The sequence below is a fragment of the Clytia hemisphaerica genome, unplaced genomic scaffold (assembly GCF_902728285.1).
Source record: "Clytia hemisphaerica strain Z4C2 unplaced genomic scaffold, Clytia hemisphaerica genome assembly, whole genome shotgun sequence".
NCBI lineage: Eukaryota > Metazoa > Cnidaria > Hydrozoa > Leptothecata > Clytiidae > Clytia > Clytia hemisphaerica.
In genome coordinates this window covers 1,443,868-1,457,764 of record NW_027103638.1, presented here as the reverse complement: position 1 = coordinate 1,457,764, position 13,897 = coordinate 1,443,868, and the positions used below count along the sequence as shown (strand labels likewise).

At 34.5% G+C, this 13,897-nt stretch overlaps 1 long non-coding RNA gene across 1 annotated transcript in view; it reads left to right on the top strand.

Moving 5' to 3' along the window:
* The window catches only part of LOC136802793 (uncharacterized), a 34,310-nt gene extending 25,938 nt beyond the window's left edge, over positions 1–8,372 (top strand). Inside the window, exon 6 of the long non-coding RNA XR_010846057.1 lies at positions 8,280–8,372. This is a non-coding gene — a long non-coding RNA (uncharacterized lncRNA). The remainder of the gene's footprint in view (positions 1–8,279) is intronic.
* The last annotated feature ends 5,525 nt before the right edge of the window (positions 8,373–13,897 follow it).

The window sequence follows — 13,897 nt, the reverse complement described above, 5'->3', positions numbered from 1 at the left end:
TTAACGATCTTTTAATAATTACCCATCACATGTTTTAATCACTTTTTAATGAATCAGAATTTTTTTCTTGTACATAAATTTCTTTTCAACACTGTTTTTAGTCACATCTGATGATTGTACGTAAGTGCATGAAACTTTTAGTTATGTTTTTAACATTTTGATTTTTGGAAAATACATATCAGTCTTATTTTTAAAAATTTCTTTAGCTCTTTCTTTTTGTACATTTGCAGAAAAAAAAGTTTGAAAGTAAGGCTAGCAATCCAAGCTTGATACATTTGTGAAATCTAATGTGAGAAAAACATCATTAGACAAGAAATTCAGACAAAATGTTTATAGTGACACGAAATTTTCAATTGGAAATATCTTTCCAAGACTCTCCCCAGAAGAGCTGAAATTAACATACATAAGACTTGAGTGTCTTGGCTCCACTGTGGTATGAAAATCCTTTGGAGGCACGTGGTGGCAAGGTCTTCTTATACACAACACGTCTTTTGCATCTTTCTCACAACTTGAAACGTCATAACGACTTATAATTAGCAATTAAGTGGAAGAATCTGACTCTCACAGGAAAGTTTTAAGTCTCTTTTGGGAATTGGATGAGTGATTTTCGATAAGAAATGCAATAAAAATGCTTCGAAAAATCATTTAATGAGGGAAGGAGAGTGAACAATAATATCATTACTGTGGACATAGCTAGTTCACGAGAAATCGGCAAAAATCTGTTACTTGTATATCCAGTGTATAGTAAATCCTTGATTCAGCTAACAATGCCTTACTCCATAACTCATAAATTTCCTTAACTAGAACAAATTTAAGTTCCCTTTAGTTTTCCAACCTCTTCTGTACGACCAAAATTTTGTTCCAAACTTCATGAATAATGTTAACTTGAAATTGTCATAATTCTTTAAAGCAAACATTATCTTACAAACTAAAAGCTAAAACGCAAAGGGAGGTACCAAGGGGAACATTCAAGCCAAAACTATTTTCTTTTACGAAAAAAGATTGGTCAAAAATAAGAATAAAATATGCGTTGTATAAAATAAAGGAAGTGTCCATATTTTTCAATCACAAAAGGGAGGATCTAAGGTCCACAAAATGTCCAGGAAACTATTGATAATTTGATTGACTTTTCTATAATTTTATTGGAAAACCAACCAAAATAAGATATAATAAAAACCGTGTCTGGTATTCAAATAATCGTCAACAGAAATCTCCGATTCTTGATTCCTAACACTTTTGCAAATAAACTATTTCCGATATGGATATGTAGGATGTTTTCAGGTCCGCCTATCTGTTAAATCATTTAGCAAAATCACTCAATTATTTTTATTGATAAGCAATTGAGTTATTTTAGAAATATTTTCTTGTATGATTTATAAATCGCAAAAAAAAAACAGGTCAGGATTTTCCATGAGTTCTCAATTTCAACCTTTTCTGATTCATACTCTCAGGTGCCTAATAAACGCCCCCCTGTTAGTTAATTTTTTGTTTCCCCGGGCCTTATTAGGACACCCCCCTCCCCCGTTTATTACATCTGTCAAAAGAGTAGTTCCTTATTTTAGTTTATAATTTAATTTCATACCCCTGGTAGTTTGAAGATTTTTCAAACTTCCCCATTTATTCCGACCCTCCCCTCCGTTTGTTTGGCACCTGAAAATATTCTCTTGTTTTTTAACAGATATTATAATATTCCCAATCACCTGAATTTTAAGATCTGATTCAGTATTCAAAAATCCCAAAAATGCTTTATAGGTTTTGTTTTTAAATAAGAGTCGTTTGCTTACTCATCAATTTTAATTTACAAGCTTTTTCACATTGGATTGACACGGATGCGGAGCAAGATGAACAGAAAGAGGGAAAAAAACATCTTTTGTTTATATCAGCATAATATAACAATAGGGAGACACTGTCCTGATATGAAATATGTGTCTGATATGAAACGGGAACACTTATGTAAAAATAAAACCTTTAAACAAATTTTCCTGAAAAAGTCGCTCAAAATTTTAGAAATCACAAAAATCTCAAAATCTCATCATTAAACCCAAAAATTGCAATCGAATATGAGTATTCCAAGGTCTTGAATTTTCCAAAAGCTAGAACCATTCTATAAGAACAACCCTGACTCTGGTATAACATCTCAAGCAACTTAATACCAAAATTATAAATCATTAATGAGCCATAATCCCTAGGTATAAAATAACAACAATAGCAGGCTCATTAATTAACAAAGACAATACACCTTTTCGAACGTAGCCGCCAACTGCCGTGCGGGCATTTTTTGTCCGTTTATCACCCTAAAACAGTCCCAGTCTGTTTTTCGCACCTATAAACAATAGAAAAAGGTGTCAAAAATAGGATTGGATCGAGTTTAGGGGGGTAATTAGTTGATAAAGTGGTACGCGCCTGGCCTGACTACGGTCGATAAGATAAGATAACAAACCCCGGGGGGCACTGGGTTTGTGGACTGACGGTATGTGCGGGCCAAAAATTGGCTTTTAAAATTGCACCCTTACAGTGGAGCAAAAGTCAGTGAAAATCATACCCTTAGAGTGCATTTTCTCCCAAATTTTTTATCCCTTTCGTGCAAAAAATGGTCAAAATTCTAGCATTTTTGGTCAAAATATCTAGATTTTTCAAGAATTTTCTGAAATTTCTACCCTTACAGTGCATCTCTAGTTTTTCCGACCCTTACAGTGAGTTTATGTATTTGTACTTTTGAGGACGGCGGAGTGACTGAAGCGATTTGGAAAAACCTCAGTTCTGAGCCACGAAATCGAGGACGGTAAAAGTGCTGACTTACCTTCGTCCTCAGTCAGTCAGGATTTAGACAAATCAGAACCTTACCGTCCCATAGCAGAAAAACACAGATACATAAACTCGCCAATAATTCAAAAGCTAGACAGTGATAGACAACAACTATTAACTGGAAACATCAACATCTCTTAAGATAGAAAGTATATTAAACAATTAAACGATAGAATGTAATCATTTCAACATTTGTAAATCATATTCTATTTATATCACACATAAGATTTTTATCTTGATTGATAATATCTTTAAAATCGGCTAACGGTGAATTTCAGCGCGGCGATGGAGGATGGTTTATGTGTTTTTCAGCTATTATGGGACACCTCTACCCCTCTCCACAGTGCTTAATGGGGAATAATATTTCATTACGTCATAATGAGAGTACAAGTATTGTTTTATAGGCTGGACGTAAAGCCACGGCTCTCTCGAAATAGATATCTCTAGACATAATGCCTATCTTTCTAAAAGTATTTTCTGCCAATATGCCAAGTTGAATTTTTGACTTCTAACTGTAACTATGAATTTCAAAACCTTCAAAATCTTGTCCGAAAAAAGGTTTAAGGGCTATCACTCGGATTTTATTATCAATTAAGCAAGGGCCATTATTTCATAATTAAAAGAACTTGAACAAACCGTAACAAACCGGACGTTTTCCCACTCATTATAAGTGTTTCCCACATTTTAAGGGCCTGTGCTTTTTATAAGAACATCCAAATTTTTTGAAGCTTTCTAAAGTCTAAAAATGTTCGCCTTTTGGAGTATTTTTTGTCCATTCTTCTAACAAATTGGGTGTTCTAGAGTCCGCGAGGCCTCAAAATGTTCTTAACTTGATCTTAGCATTTTGGCCATCGAAGCCTTATGTTTTTATATAGTTTGTTCTTATATAAAAAAAACGTGTACACCAATTCAATTTTCGGGTCTTGAGATTATGAAGTCAACAACTGACATTATGTGGCCATTATGAAAATCTTATTTGATGTTTGTATTTGAATGCGATCAATGACTGAATCAAAACAATTTGAAAATGGGTTGATGGATTTCTGCTAGAAAATTTGAATTAATCCTCGTGGAAGTTGACTGGACAACTTTGTTATGTCAGAACAAGAAGTTCCTTGGTCAGAAACAGGTAAAGTTTAATGTGAGACGTTCTAAATCACCCGTACATTCGGCTCGAAAACCTTCTGACTTCTTGAGATTTGAGAATTTGCGCACATTACATACCAATATTGGTCAATACACAGGTTGCAAAATTAAAGTCTGAAGACAAATCACGCTTTTACTCGAAATTTTCATGTGCTTGTTATATGACATTTATTTCTGACTGGTTCAAATTTATTGACACTAATAAAGTTATCAGCTGTAAGTTGTAAAGGAAGTAACATGGGAATAAAACCACGTGAACTTTTTCGAGTAATCACATGTTTTGACTGCATTGATATAATTTTGCAATCCGTGTATTACATTTAATTGCAATTCTTCTACAGCGTCTCTGCTCTGCTCATCCGCTTTCTTTCAGGATGCCATGGTGGGAAGTTTCTGCGCTTTGACAATGAATATGCTACTGCCCTAGGCCACTTTAAAGCTTTTTTGATCACAAACTTTGTTACTGCTGTTGTTTGCCGCACATCCAAATCATTGAGACGTGAGTTATACATTTTTCGGGAATTATGATAGACTAAATCATTGGATGCATATGGGGATGTTTTTGTTTTCTTTGGCTTTTGTATTAAAGGGTCGTTTTTTTCACCTTATCAACTCCCTCTAAGGGGAAGAAAACACAAAAGAGTCTATTTAAGATAGGAAATCCGAAAATCATCTTTAATTTAGGCTTTCTAAAGGCAAGGGTTTGAGGTCCTGCTCGCACATACCACACTAGACACCCTAAAAAAATATTTAAGCATCTCTTTAATCAGATGGTTTTACCAATTCTGTAAAAGGCGACGAGCTGGATAATTGAGGAACTGAAAGTGTAGGATTTTTTTGCAAGTGATATGTTTTTGACAGCTGAAAGTAACTACCAAGTGTAACACTCGGCATTTTAATTTTGAAATTTGTAAAATGCTTTATAATTTGCTATTTGCATTGATTGTATCATTATAACTTATTATGACCAAATTAAAATTGACATAGGTCAGCAGGAGCTTAATTTAATGACTTCGATGTTACTTTTGACATTAAAAGGGTGCTTACTTGAGTTAAGGTATGCAAGTAGCTTAGTTATCCAAGCTGTAAATTATTTTTCTCGAAAAGTTGTTCTCTGGATTATCTTTTCAATTGTGTATGATTTTGTTAATAATGAAGCGCTGCTTAAAAATTGTCAAGCGAAGCAATGGTTATTTTATAGGAAGAAAGTCCAGGGGGGGGCACTAAGGTAAAATTGGGTGAGGAGACGAACCGCTGGTCAGGGTCCCTTTTTAAGGCTCTAAAGATATTTGACAGGGTCCCAAATTTACTAATTTTCAAGATGTATGTTTGACAGGGTCGACTTTTGGTTATTTTGGAAAATTTTCAGGGTGGAAATTAGAAAAAGTGTTCATTTGCTCGTTTACTTTTAGTAATTTTTTGCCACTTTTCAGGTTTTGAGGGTGAAAATGGGAATTTATTTAGATTTTTCGTCCTTATAGTTTCCCAAATGTACCTAACATTCTTATCTGACAATGTCCACTTTTCAAGCTCCAGCGGTACTTCCCCATCGGGAGGGAAAGTCACCCCTATTTGATTTTTTGAATTTGGAAAAAATTTATCAAACAAAGTTTTTCCCGTGGGAAAAAGATTCAGGAAAAGCTTTCATCTTCTTGATTTGATGCTCCCGATTTAAATCTTGAATAAAACGGGGGTTTGAATAACCTGGAATTTAATCTGAATTGCACCGTTTGTATGATTTCTGTCATCATTTCTTCCCATTATTGCCCTCCCTCAAGCTCCAAGCCTTCTTAATTTTCCTTTATTTCTTTTACTTTAGACGATGCTATCGTCTGTTAAAGGGATATTAAAGGCAAAATATTATATATCACGGAGTTTACAGCCGTATGGTGGATCAGAAAAATCGGTGGTTGATTTCTGTAAGAGAGCTGTAAGTGAGCTGTAAAATATTTTCGGCAAAAAAAACCCGTTCGGAATTATCTTTGGCTTTGGACGTATTTCTTAGCTGGTGATTTGCCTCAGACTATAGCATAGTGTAGTTTTAACTTAGTTCGAAAAAGGGGATGTCTTTTTGAAAAATTATCTTATATTGGTCAAAATTGTCAATGTGAAGTTTTAATTTTTCAATAATGTTATTGAAAAATTCCTTTCAAAAGATGTTATCTATCAAAACACAGAGTTTGTGTGTATAAAAAATATTTTGTTAAATTGAGGAAATAAAATTATTTTCACGCGACTCTTTTCGTGAATATATCTAAATTCTAAAGCTCGTATCGCTCAAAACCTTCCGAGAAACAAAAACCCACGGAAAAGGGAGCTTGATTTTTTTTTCAAGAGGAAAGGGGTACCAAAACAAAACGGGAAGGGGTCCCTTTGGAAGCTTAGCAATAAGCATGAATCCTCATACTTCTGTTCAATAATATTGACTCTCGATAGTTCGAACTCCAACTGGGAAACTTATTTGTTCGAATTACAGAGAGATGCTTCGAACTATAGAAAGTATATTTAGAGGGTTTCTTTTTGACGGTGGCCGGGAATAAGTTCGAATGATAGAAAGATTCGAATAATAGAGGTTCGAATCACAGATATCTGTAAAGCCCGAAGGCAACTTTAAGCTTTCTCCAGCAAAAAAAAGCGAAGCAAAAATTTGGCTTTTTAAATTTCGTGCCGATGGATAGGATCTAGCATTGTAATTGTTTTCGGAGCGCGAGATCAAAAAAAGTAGGCGGCAAACGCTATTTCACATCTCTCAAACCGGTGAAATTGCATATTATAGTCACGTGACTTTGGTAGGAAATCCTTCCAAACCTAGGCTTCACTTTTTGATAAAAGCCGCAAATCTAGCCCTTCGGGCTTTACAGATCTGTGGTTCGAATAAGTGAGAGTCAACTGTATTTTTCTGTATTTTCGTACTCTGAAAAACCATTACCAACAACCTGATACACAGAAGATTTTGTCATCCAAAAGTCTAGCTTACCCGAGGTCCAAGTGTCCAAGTTTAAAGATATTTTTATTAGCAGAATGATACATTTAAAGGGGAACTCAGCAAATTCAACGATAAATTATAACATTTCACAGTTACAACTATCGTTTCACTCTAGAAATTTGTGGGATGAGCTTTTATCAAGGTTAAACCCTTCAAAAAATTCAGCCACTTTGAAATTAGGTATCCCCTATACATCTTTAGCTTGAAAGGTTATCCTCTAGATTAGACAAATACACATACAATTTTGTATCAATCTCAAAATTTTCTCCCATCAGTGTAACGTGGGTTTTCATGGTCTTCATGTTCCATACCATGGCGTGGCCCTTAGATCGGCCTAAAAACTACAATAATAATAAGAACAGCGAAAACTTGCAGTCAAGTTTCACTAGCTCTTTATAAGCGCGTGCCCTAAAATTATAAGAATACGAAGTATACGAGTTTAGAGCCGATAGGGTTTCTTTTACTAGTAAGTATCAATTCGTTTGAATGTATCTCGGCAACTGTAATCTTTTTTGTAAAACGAGGCCACCGATGCTTCAATAGTTCGAGAGACGAGTTTATTCATGGTTACCTTTTTGTGTGAAGAATTCCTTTCTCAGAAGTCTTAAAGTATTCGAAGACTATTTATCTAATGAATGTAAATGTCAACAGCAACTCAAGTGAAAACCAATCTATTTATTCCGCGATAGTTTATGTATGTGTCGTATGAGTGTTTTTCTGTAATGAAGACGGTTAGCTTCTGATTTGTCTAAATCCTGATCAACTAAGGACGACGGTAAACAAGTACTTTTACCATCCTCGGTTTTGCGGGTCAAAACTGCGAGCTGTTCCAAATCGCTTAAGTCACTTCGCCGTCCTCAAAAGTGCAAATACATAAACTCGCTAATACAAAAATTTTCTATTAGCAGATTCATGTAAAAAAGCCACGAAAAAACGTCGAGTGAAGCTTCCAGGAACACTTAATTAGAGCGTTGCCTCGACCACTTGGGAATTTTGTTCTGTTTAGATCAGTTTAGATAGGATTTTTTTTTAATGAGGATGCTCCAATGCATGGATTTTATTATGTGAGAAAGTTAAACAATTTGAGCATCATGTATGTAAATTTACAAGAATACTGTATACTCTGGAAGGATAGTTTTCATGTCATATTTAGTAGAAATTACCAAATTAAACAAAATCGAAATTTAATCCTTGTACAATCTGTAATCTACAATTTAAGATGTCAAGGATAAATCTGATATTAAATAAATAAATATGAATCCAGATGAATCTGATACTCGAATCGAATATGCTATATTATGTACTGGTTTTCAAGTTATAATAGTTTATTATTTTTATTCAGATTTATGATGCTGAAAGGACCATTCCTTAGACGTGGATATTGGGCTTTGTCAGATGTCGTATTTTGGTGTTTTGTGGAAAAGGTCCGGTTAGGCGAGTTGTAAGTATCGATGGACTTACATTATGCTGTTATTAAAAATCCTTCCAAAAAAGTTCAAAAGGTAATAAAGAACAGGCAATAAATTGCCCAAAATGGTTTAAATGGACTATAGCAACGGGCTGTAACTCTTGACTGAAAAGAGATATGAACAGAGATATGAAAACCAGAATACATATTTGAAATCAGCGGGATCTAGAGTTTCAGAGATGGGAAGAAATTTTGGTGGGAATTTAATTTAATGGGTGGCCGAGAAGGTTTTTTAAAAGGAATTTGATTTGGCGGATGGCTTGAAAAAGAAATTTGGCGGTCATTTGATTTGACGGATAAAGGATCTGTGCCCAAAATAGCACACTTAAAATTGGTGGGAATTTAATTTGGTAGATGGCGGGAAAAATTAAATTTGGTGGGAACTTAATTTGGCAGGTCGCCAAAATTTCTTTCCTTAAGGTATGATGAAATTTGTTGACCGAGTAAAAAATATCACTTTTCTTCATTTTTCATTTTCAGATTTTTGAAAAGTCTACAAAGATGACATCAAAACAACAAAATTATCTTTCCAACGAGGTATTATTTCCAGGGGATGTCAATCGAACTGTTCCATTACCGAACTAATCGAACTTAATCGAACGATAGGTGTTCGATTGCCGAACCAAATCGAACAGTAATTGAACCAAGAAATTTCGGTAAAGTTCGATGACTGTTCAATTGATCTGTTAATGTTTGATCGTGATTCGATTATAGTTAGATAGGTTTGATCGTAGTTAGACATTCATTCAATAAGCGTCTCGCTCTTCGGACCTACCTCGGAGGTCCTTTAATTTAACCTTTGGTTCAAATCATTTTTGCTCCATTGTCCCAGGGGCAAAAATAAGAGAAATTTTGTCCCACGTCAGAAAATTGCGTTTTTCTGTCGTGTCGCCACCTAAAACTAGATTTTTGGACCCGTTCGTTCGTTCGTTCGTTCGTTCGTTCGTTCGTTCGTTCGTTCGTTCGTTCGTTCGTTCGTTCGTTCGTTCGTTCGTTCGTTCGTTCGTTCGTTCGTTCGTTCGTTCGTTCGTTCGCTATTAGCTTTCCTCGTGATTGGCTCATTAGTTTTTTCAGATTTTTTGCACAAAGATGTGTAACTATAAGCCCTCGAATGTGACGGAGCCCGATTTTCGAAAAAAATAATTTGGGGGCAAATTGGGGCCAAAAAACGGCTAAAAAACGGGTTTTTTGGACTTTGTGAAAAATTGAATCATTAGTTTTTTCTGATTTTTTGCATAAAAGTAGGGTACCATCGTAAAAGATGGCTCAAGCAGATTTTTCAAAAAATATTGTTGGCTCAAAAAACGCATGTTTATCTATAATAATCACTATTCAGAAGCATACATCAATGTTCTTAGTTAAATTACTCAATTTTTTTATGAGATAGATGTTTTTTTTTGCTCATGAGGGCTTACTTTTGAAGAATGTGTGTGTTTAGACATGAAATTTTGGTTTCTTGGCGTGTTTTTATAGAAAAACTGGCCAAATTCAATATTTATCTATAAGCAAATTATCAATTACTTAGGTATCAGCTTTTCTCGAGATTGGCTCTTTGATTCTTTATGATTTTTTGCGCAAAGATGCATAACTATAAACCCTCGAATGTGACGGAGCCCGACTTTCAAAAAAAAAGATTTTGGGCAAATTTTGGCCAACAAATGGCTAAAAAACGGTTTTTTTGGACTTTGTGAAAAATTGGATCATTAACTTTTTCAGATTTTTTGCATGAAAGTAGGGTACCATCATAGGTAAAAGATGGCTTAAGCAGATTTTTTCAAAAAAATGTTGTTGGCTCAAAAACGCATGTTTATCTATAAGAATCACTATTAATAAGCATACATCAATGTTCTTAGCCAAATTACTCAATTTTTTTATGAGAGATGTTTTTTTTGCTCACAAAGTCTTGAGTAATGAATATGAAAGAACATTTCAAGAGCATGTAATTTTGGTTTCTAAACGTTTTTTATAAGAAACAAACGACTAATTTTAATAGATCGTTACTATTTGTGTTCTGAATGATTGTTTAATGGCCACGCTCACGGCTCACGTAGATATCAATTATATATGTGTTAAATGCATAACCAGGTAGGTCCATAAAAGTATCACTTGTTTAAGGGGAGATTCATATTTTCAGTAAAGATTACTCTTGGGAAAACTAAAAAGGTATTTTTTCATTTGCACTATTCCACTTTTTTGAATTGTCTAGAGGCTGTTCAAGGAAATGCAAAAAGTTACTTTTTTATCTGCTATGTGGCGACATTAGAAAGCGTTACAGGTTGGTTGGATGGAGCATGTTGCATTGCACCAACGCGAAAAAGACTTAAAAACGAAAGAAAAAAAAAATAGCTGTTTCTGGCTGAAAAACACTATTTTAAGGATCGATATCTTGAGTTAGGTACAGAAATCACCTATACTTGCATAATATGTCTAAACTTAATTTTTTGAGAGCTTTCAAGGCGCGTGGAAAATATGGGCACGTGAAAAAATTAAGGCGCGTGGAAAATATGGGCTCGAGAAAATCTTAGGGCGGGTGAAAAAAATAGGCGTGTGAAAAAAAGAGGTGCGTGGGCACTAGGACGTGAGCGCTAGGCACGCCAGGCGCGTGATTTAGCAGACTCGATAGTTGGAAACATGCTGAATGAAAACGAAAATGTGCGAACGAAAAAGAAAAGATAACAGCGTAGCATAGAGAAACGTAAGCTTGAAAAACATGATGAAGCTTGTTTCACACTGGCTTTTCGTTTTATATCTCTAATCTTAATTTTTTTAGAGCTTTCCAAAAATATACAACAGGTCTCTCTTTTTTCAAGCAAAGATTTTCAATAAACTTTGACCCTATGATTTTTGCCTGTGACCGCAATATTTGTCAGAAAAGTACACCAAAGTGTATGCCCAAAAAAAAATTGGCACCCATGTTATTTTGATTCTCCTACTCCTTAGCTTTCCAGAAATGTAATATAACAAGTGCTTTGACTAAAAAAGTCGAACGATTTTACAAATTTCCCTCTACTATTAGCCAGATTGAAAATTATAAGGCGAAAGGTGAAAAATCAAAGCGCGTAAAAAAAATATGCGCGTGAAAAAAGAGGCGCGTGGGCGCGTGAGGTGCATGATCTAGCAGACTCCCAACTATCTATCTCAGGTAGGTCCATTCAGCATGTTGCTTGTTTCTGGGCAATTTTCTCAAAATTGTTGCTAGTATACCCGAGTAAAATAGCGGAATGATTCCGGAAAAGCACCAAAATACTACTCGAACACTCCTCGATCAACTTGAACATACATCGAACAACATCGAACTTTATTTTCAATCGAACTATTCGAACTAATCAAGATATTACCGCGCTAAAGTTTGATTACTGTTCGATTCGGTTCGATTATCGAACACCTATCGTTCTAGTAAGTTCGATCGAGTTTGATGGTTCGATTAAGAAAATCGGTTTGATAGGGTTCGGTTGACATCACTCCCTGGTTATTTTTTGCTTTATTTGTCCCCCTTAAGGGACATAAAAGTAGTAAAGCACGTGTCATTAAAGAGAACAATTAAAATCACGTGTCCGAAACAAACTTGTAAAACAATTGAAACAATCAAAAATCAGCCATATTTGTTATTTTTTATTTTGACATGTGACATTTGTTTTGATTTTGTATCCCGCTGCATACGATTTGTTTACAAATTTCGAAAGTACTTTTATGTCCCTTTAATAGGAATGTTCAAATGTTTTTCTGCATTGGTTTTGCAAGATATGCAAATAGCCTCATGATTGCATAGATTGAATTTAAACGTCCTTCATGGATTATCAAGTCCAAGTGATGCGATTATATACACATCTATTGAAACTATTTATTGCTCACAATTCAGTAAAAGACGATATTACATTCTACTTGTTTATAAGAGGTATGTGCTAGTTTTAGAATTTTCTCTTTACCTTTGATATTCTATTCAAGGTTACTATCAATAACCGGGGAGGAATGGTTAAAGCTCCACTTAAGACTATTTTCGGGCAACCCTTATGTTCCATGGCATCTCTCGTGGGACGGAACTGCTCGTGGTTAGTTCGATAAAAGATAGGATTTTGAGTCTTTTTTTACATGACTAAAATATGGACGATTATAGAATATTGACCATTCGAACTCAAATAACACATTCTTAATTTTTTAGCTGATTTCATCATGAATTATATTCTTATAGAGACTATTCAAATAAAAAACGTGGAAAGAGTATACAAGACAGATTTTTTTGTTTTAGTTTCACTTTCATTGTCGACCAATGCTGTCACACCGAAAAACTTTTTGACATAGAAACACGCGATAGCTGACAGTCTCTTGACTTTGTCTGTTGTCATTATTGTCGGGGGCTGACCAAAATCATTCGTGAGAAATTCCTCTATATTAAGTGCAATTTTGAAAGGAGTGAGTCACTGTGTTAGAACTTGCAATCACATCAGGTCAATGTGATTAACAAGGAGCAAAATTTGCGGAAATTTTAACAATTACAGTGAATCGACTTCACTTTCCATCATCATCATGGATTTGTTTTAGAATTCATCCAAATGGATTAAAAGGGGGATTAAATAAAGGTTTTCCTTTTTTCTATAGATTTTTCCCACCTAATACTTATATGACAAAATTTATCATAAGCAAATTATACCAGCAGTTGCAGTAACAGTAGTTGCTAAATCATCGCAAATATCTTTCTTTTGTCTGTCAGCACAGATGATTACATAGCAAACTGCTCTTGAAGGCGAGAATAAACAGAAAACGTTCATGGAAACAAAATCCAATTTCGACTAATTTCACAATCTTTTTTTATAAGAACGTTCTCTATTCGACTTCACTTTCCATCATCATCATGGATTTGTTTTGGAATTCATCCAAATGGATTAAAAGAGGGATTAAAGGTATTAATTCCCACCTAATACTTATATGACAAAATTTATCATAAGCAAATTATACCAGCAGTTGCAGTAACAGTAGTTGCTAAATCATCGCAAATATCTTTCTTTCGTCTGTCAGTCAGTACAGATGGTTACATAGAAAACTGCTCTTGAAGGCGAGAATAAACAGAAAAAGTTTATGGAAACAAACAGAATCCAATTTTAATCCAACTAATTTTACACTTTTTTTATAAGAATGTACTCTATAAAAATGTTACTGATAAAATTGCAATAACCGTATTAATGAGGGAAACCAGGTCAAAATCGAAAAATACATATCAATGAACTCTACTATTCTAACTTAACCGGGTCATTGAGAAGTCGCTGTTTTCAGCCGCTAAAACTTGAGGTAAAGCCATCAAGTAAAAAAAAGTGTTTTTTTTAATATATTTTTTCCTTGAAACCGAAGCAAGTGTTTTTTGCATATTTTACATGTTAAGTTATGATGGTTTTATAAAGTCTCTTACAATTGCATACTTTCAGTTCAGAATCTTTACCTAATTATTATACCACAGTGATTACACAAAGTTCAACGATCACTTCTATTGAAAATTCTAT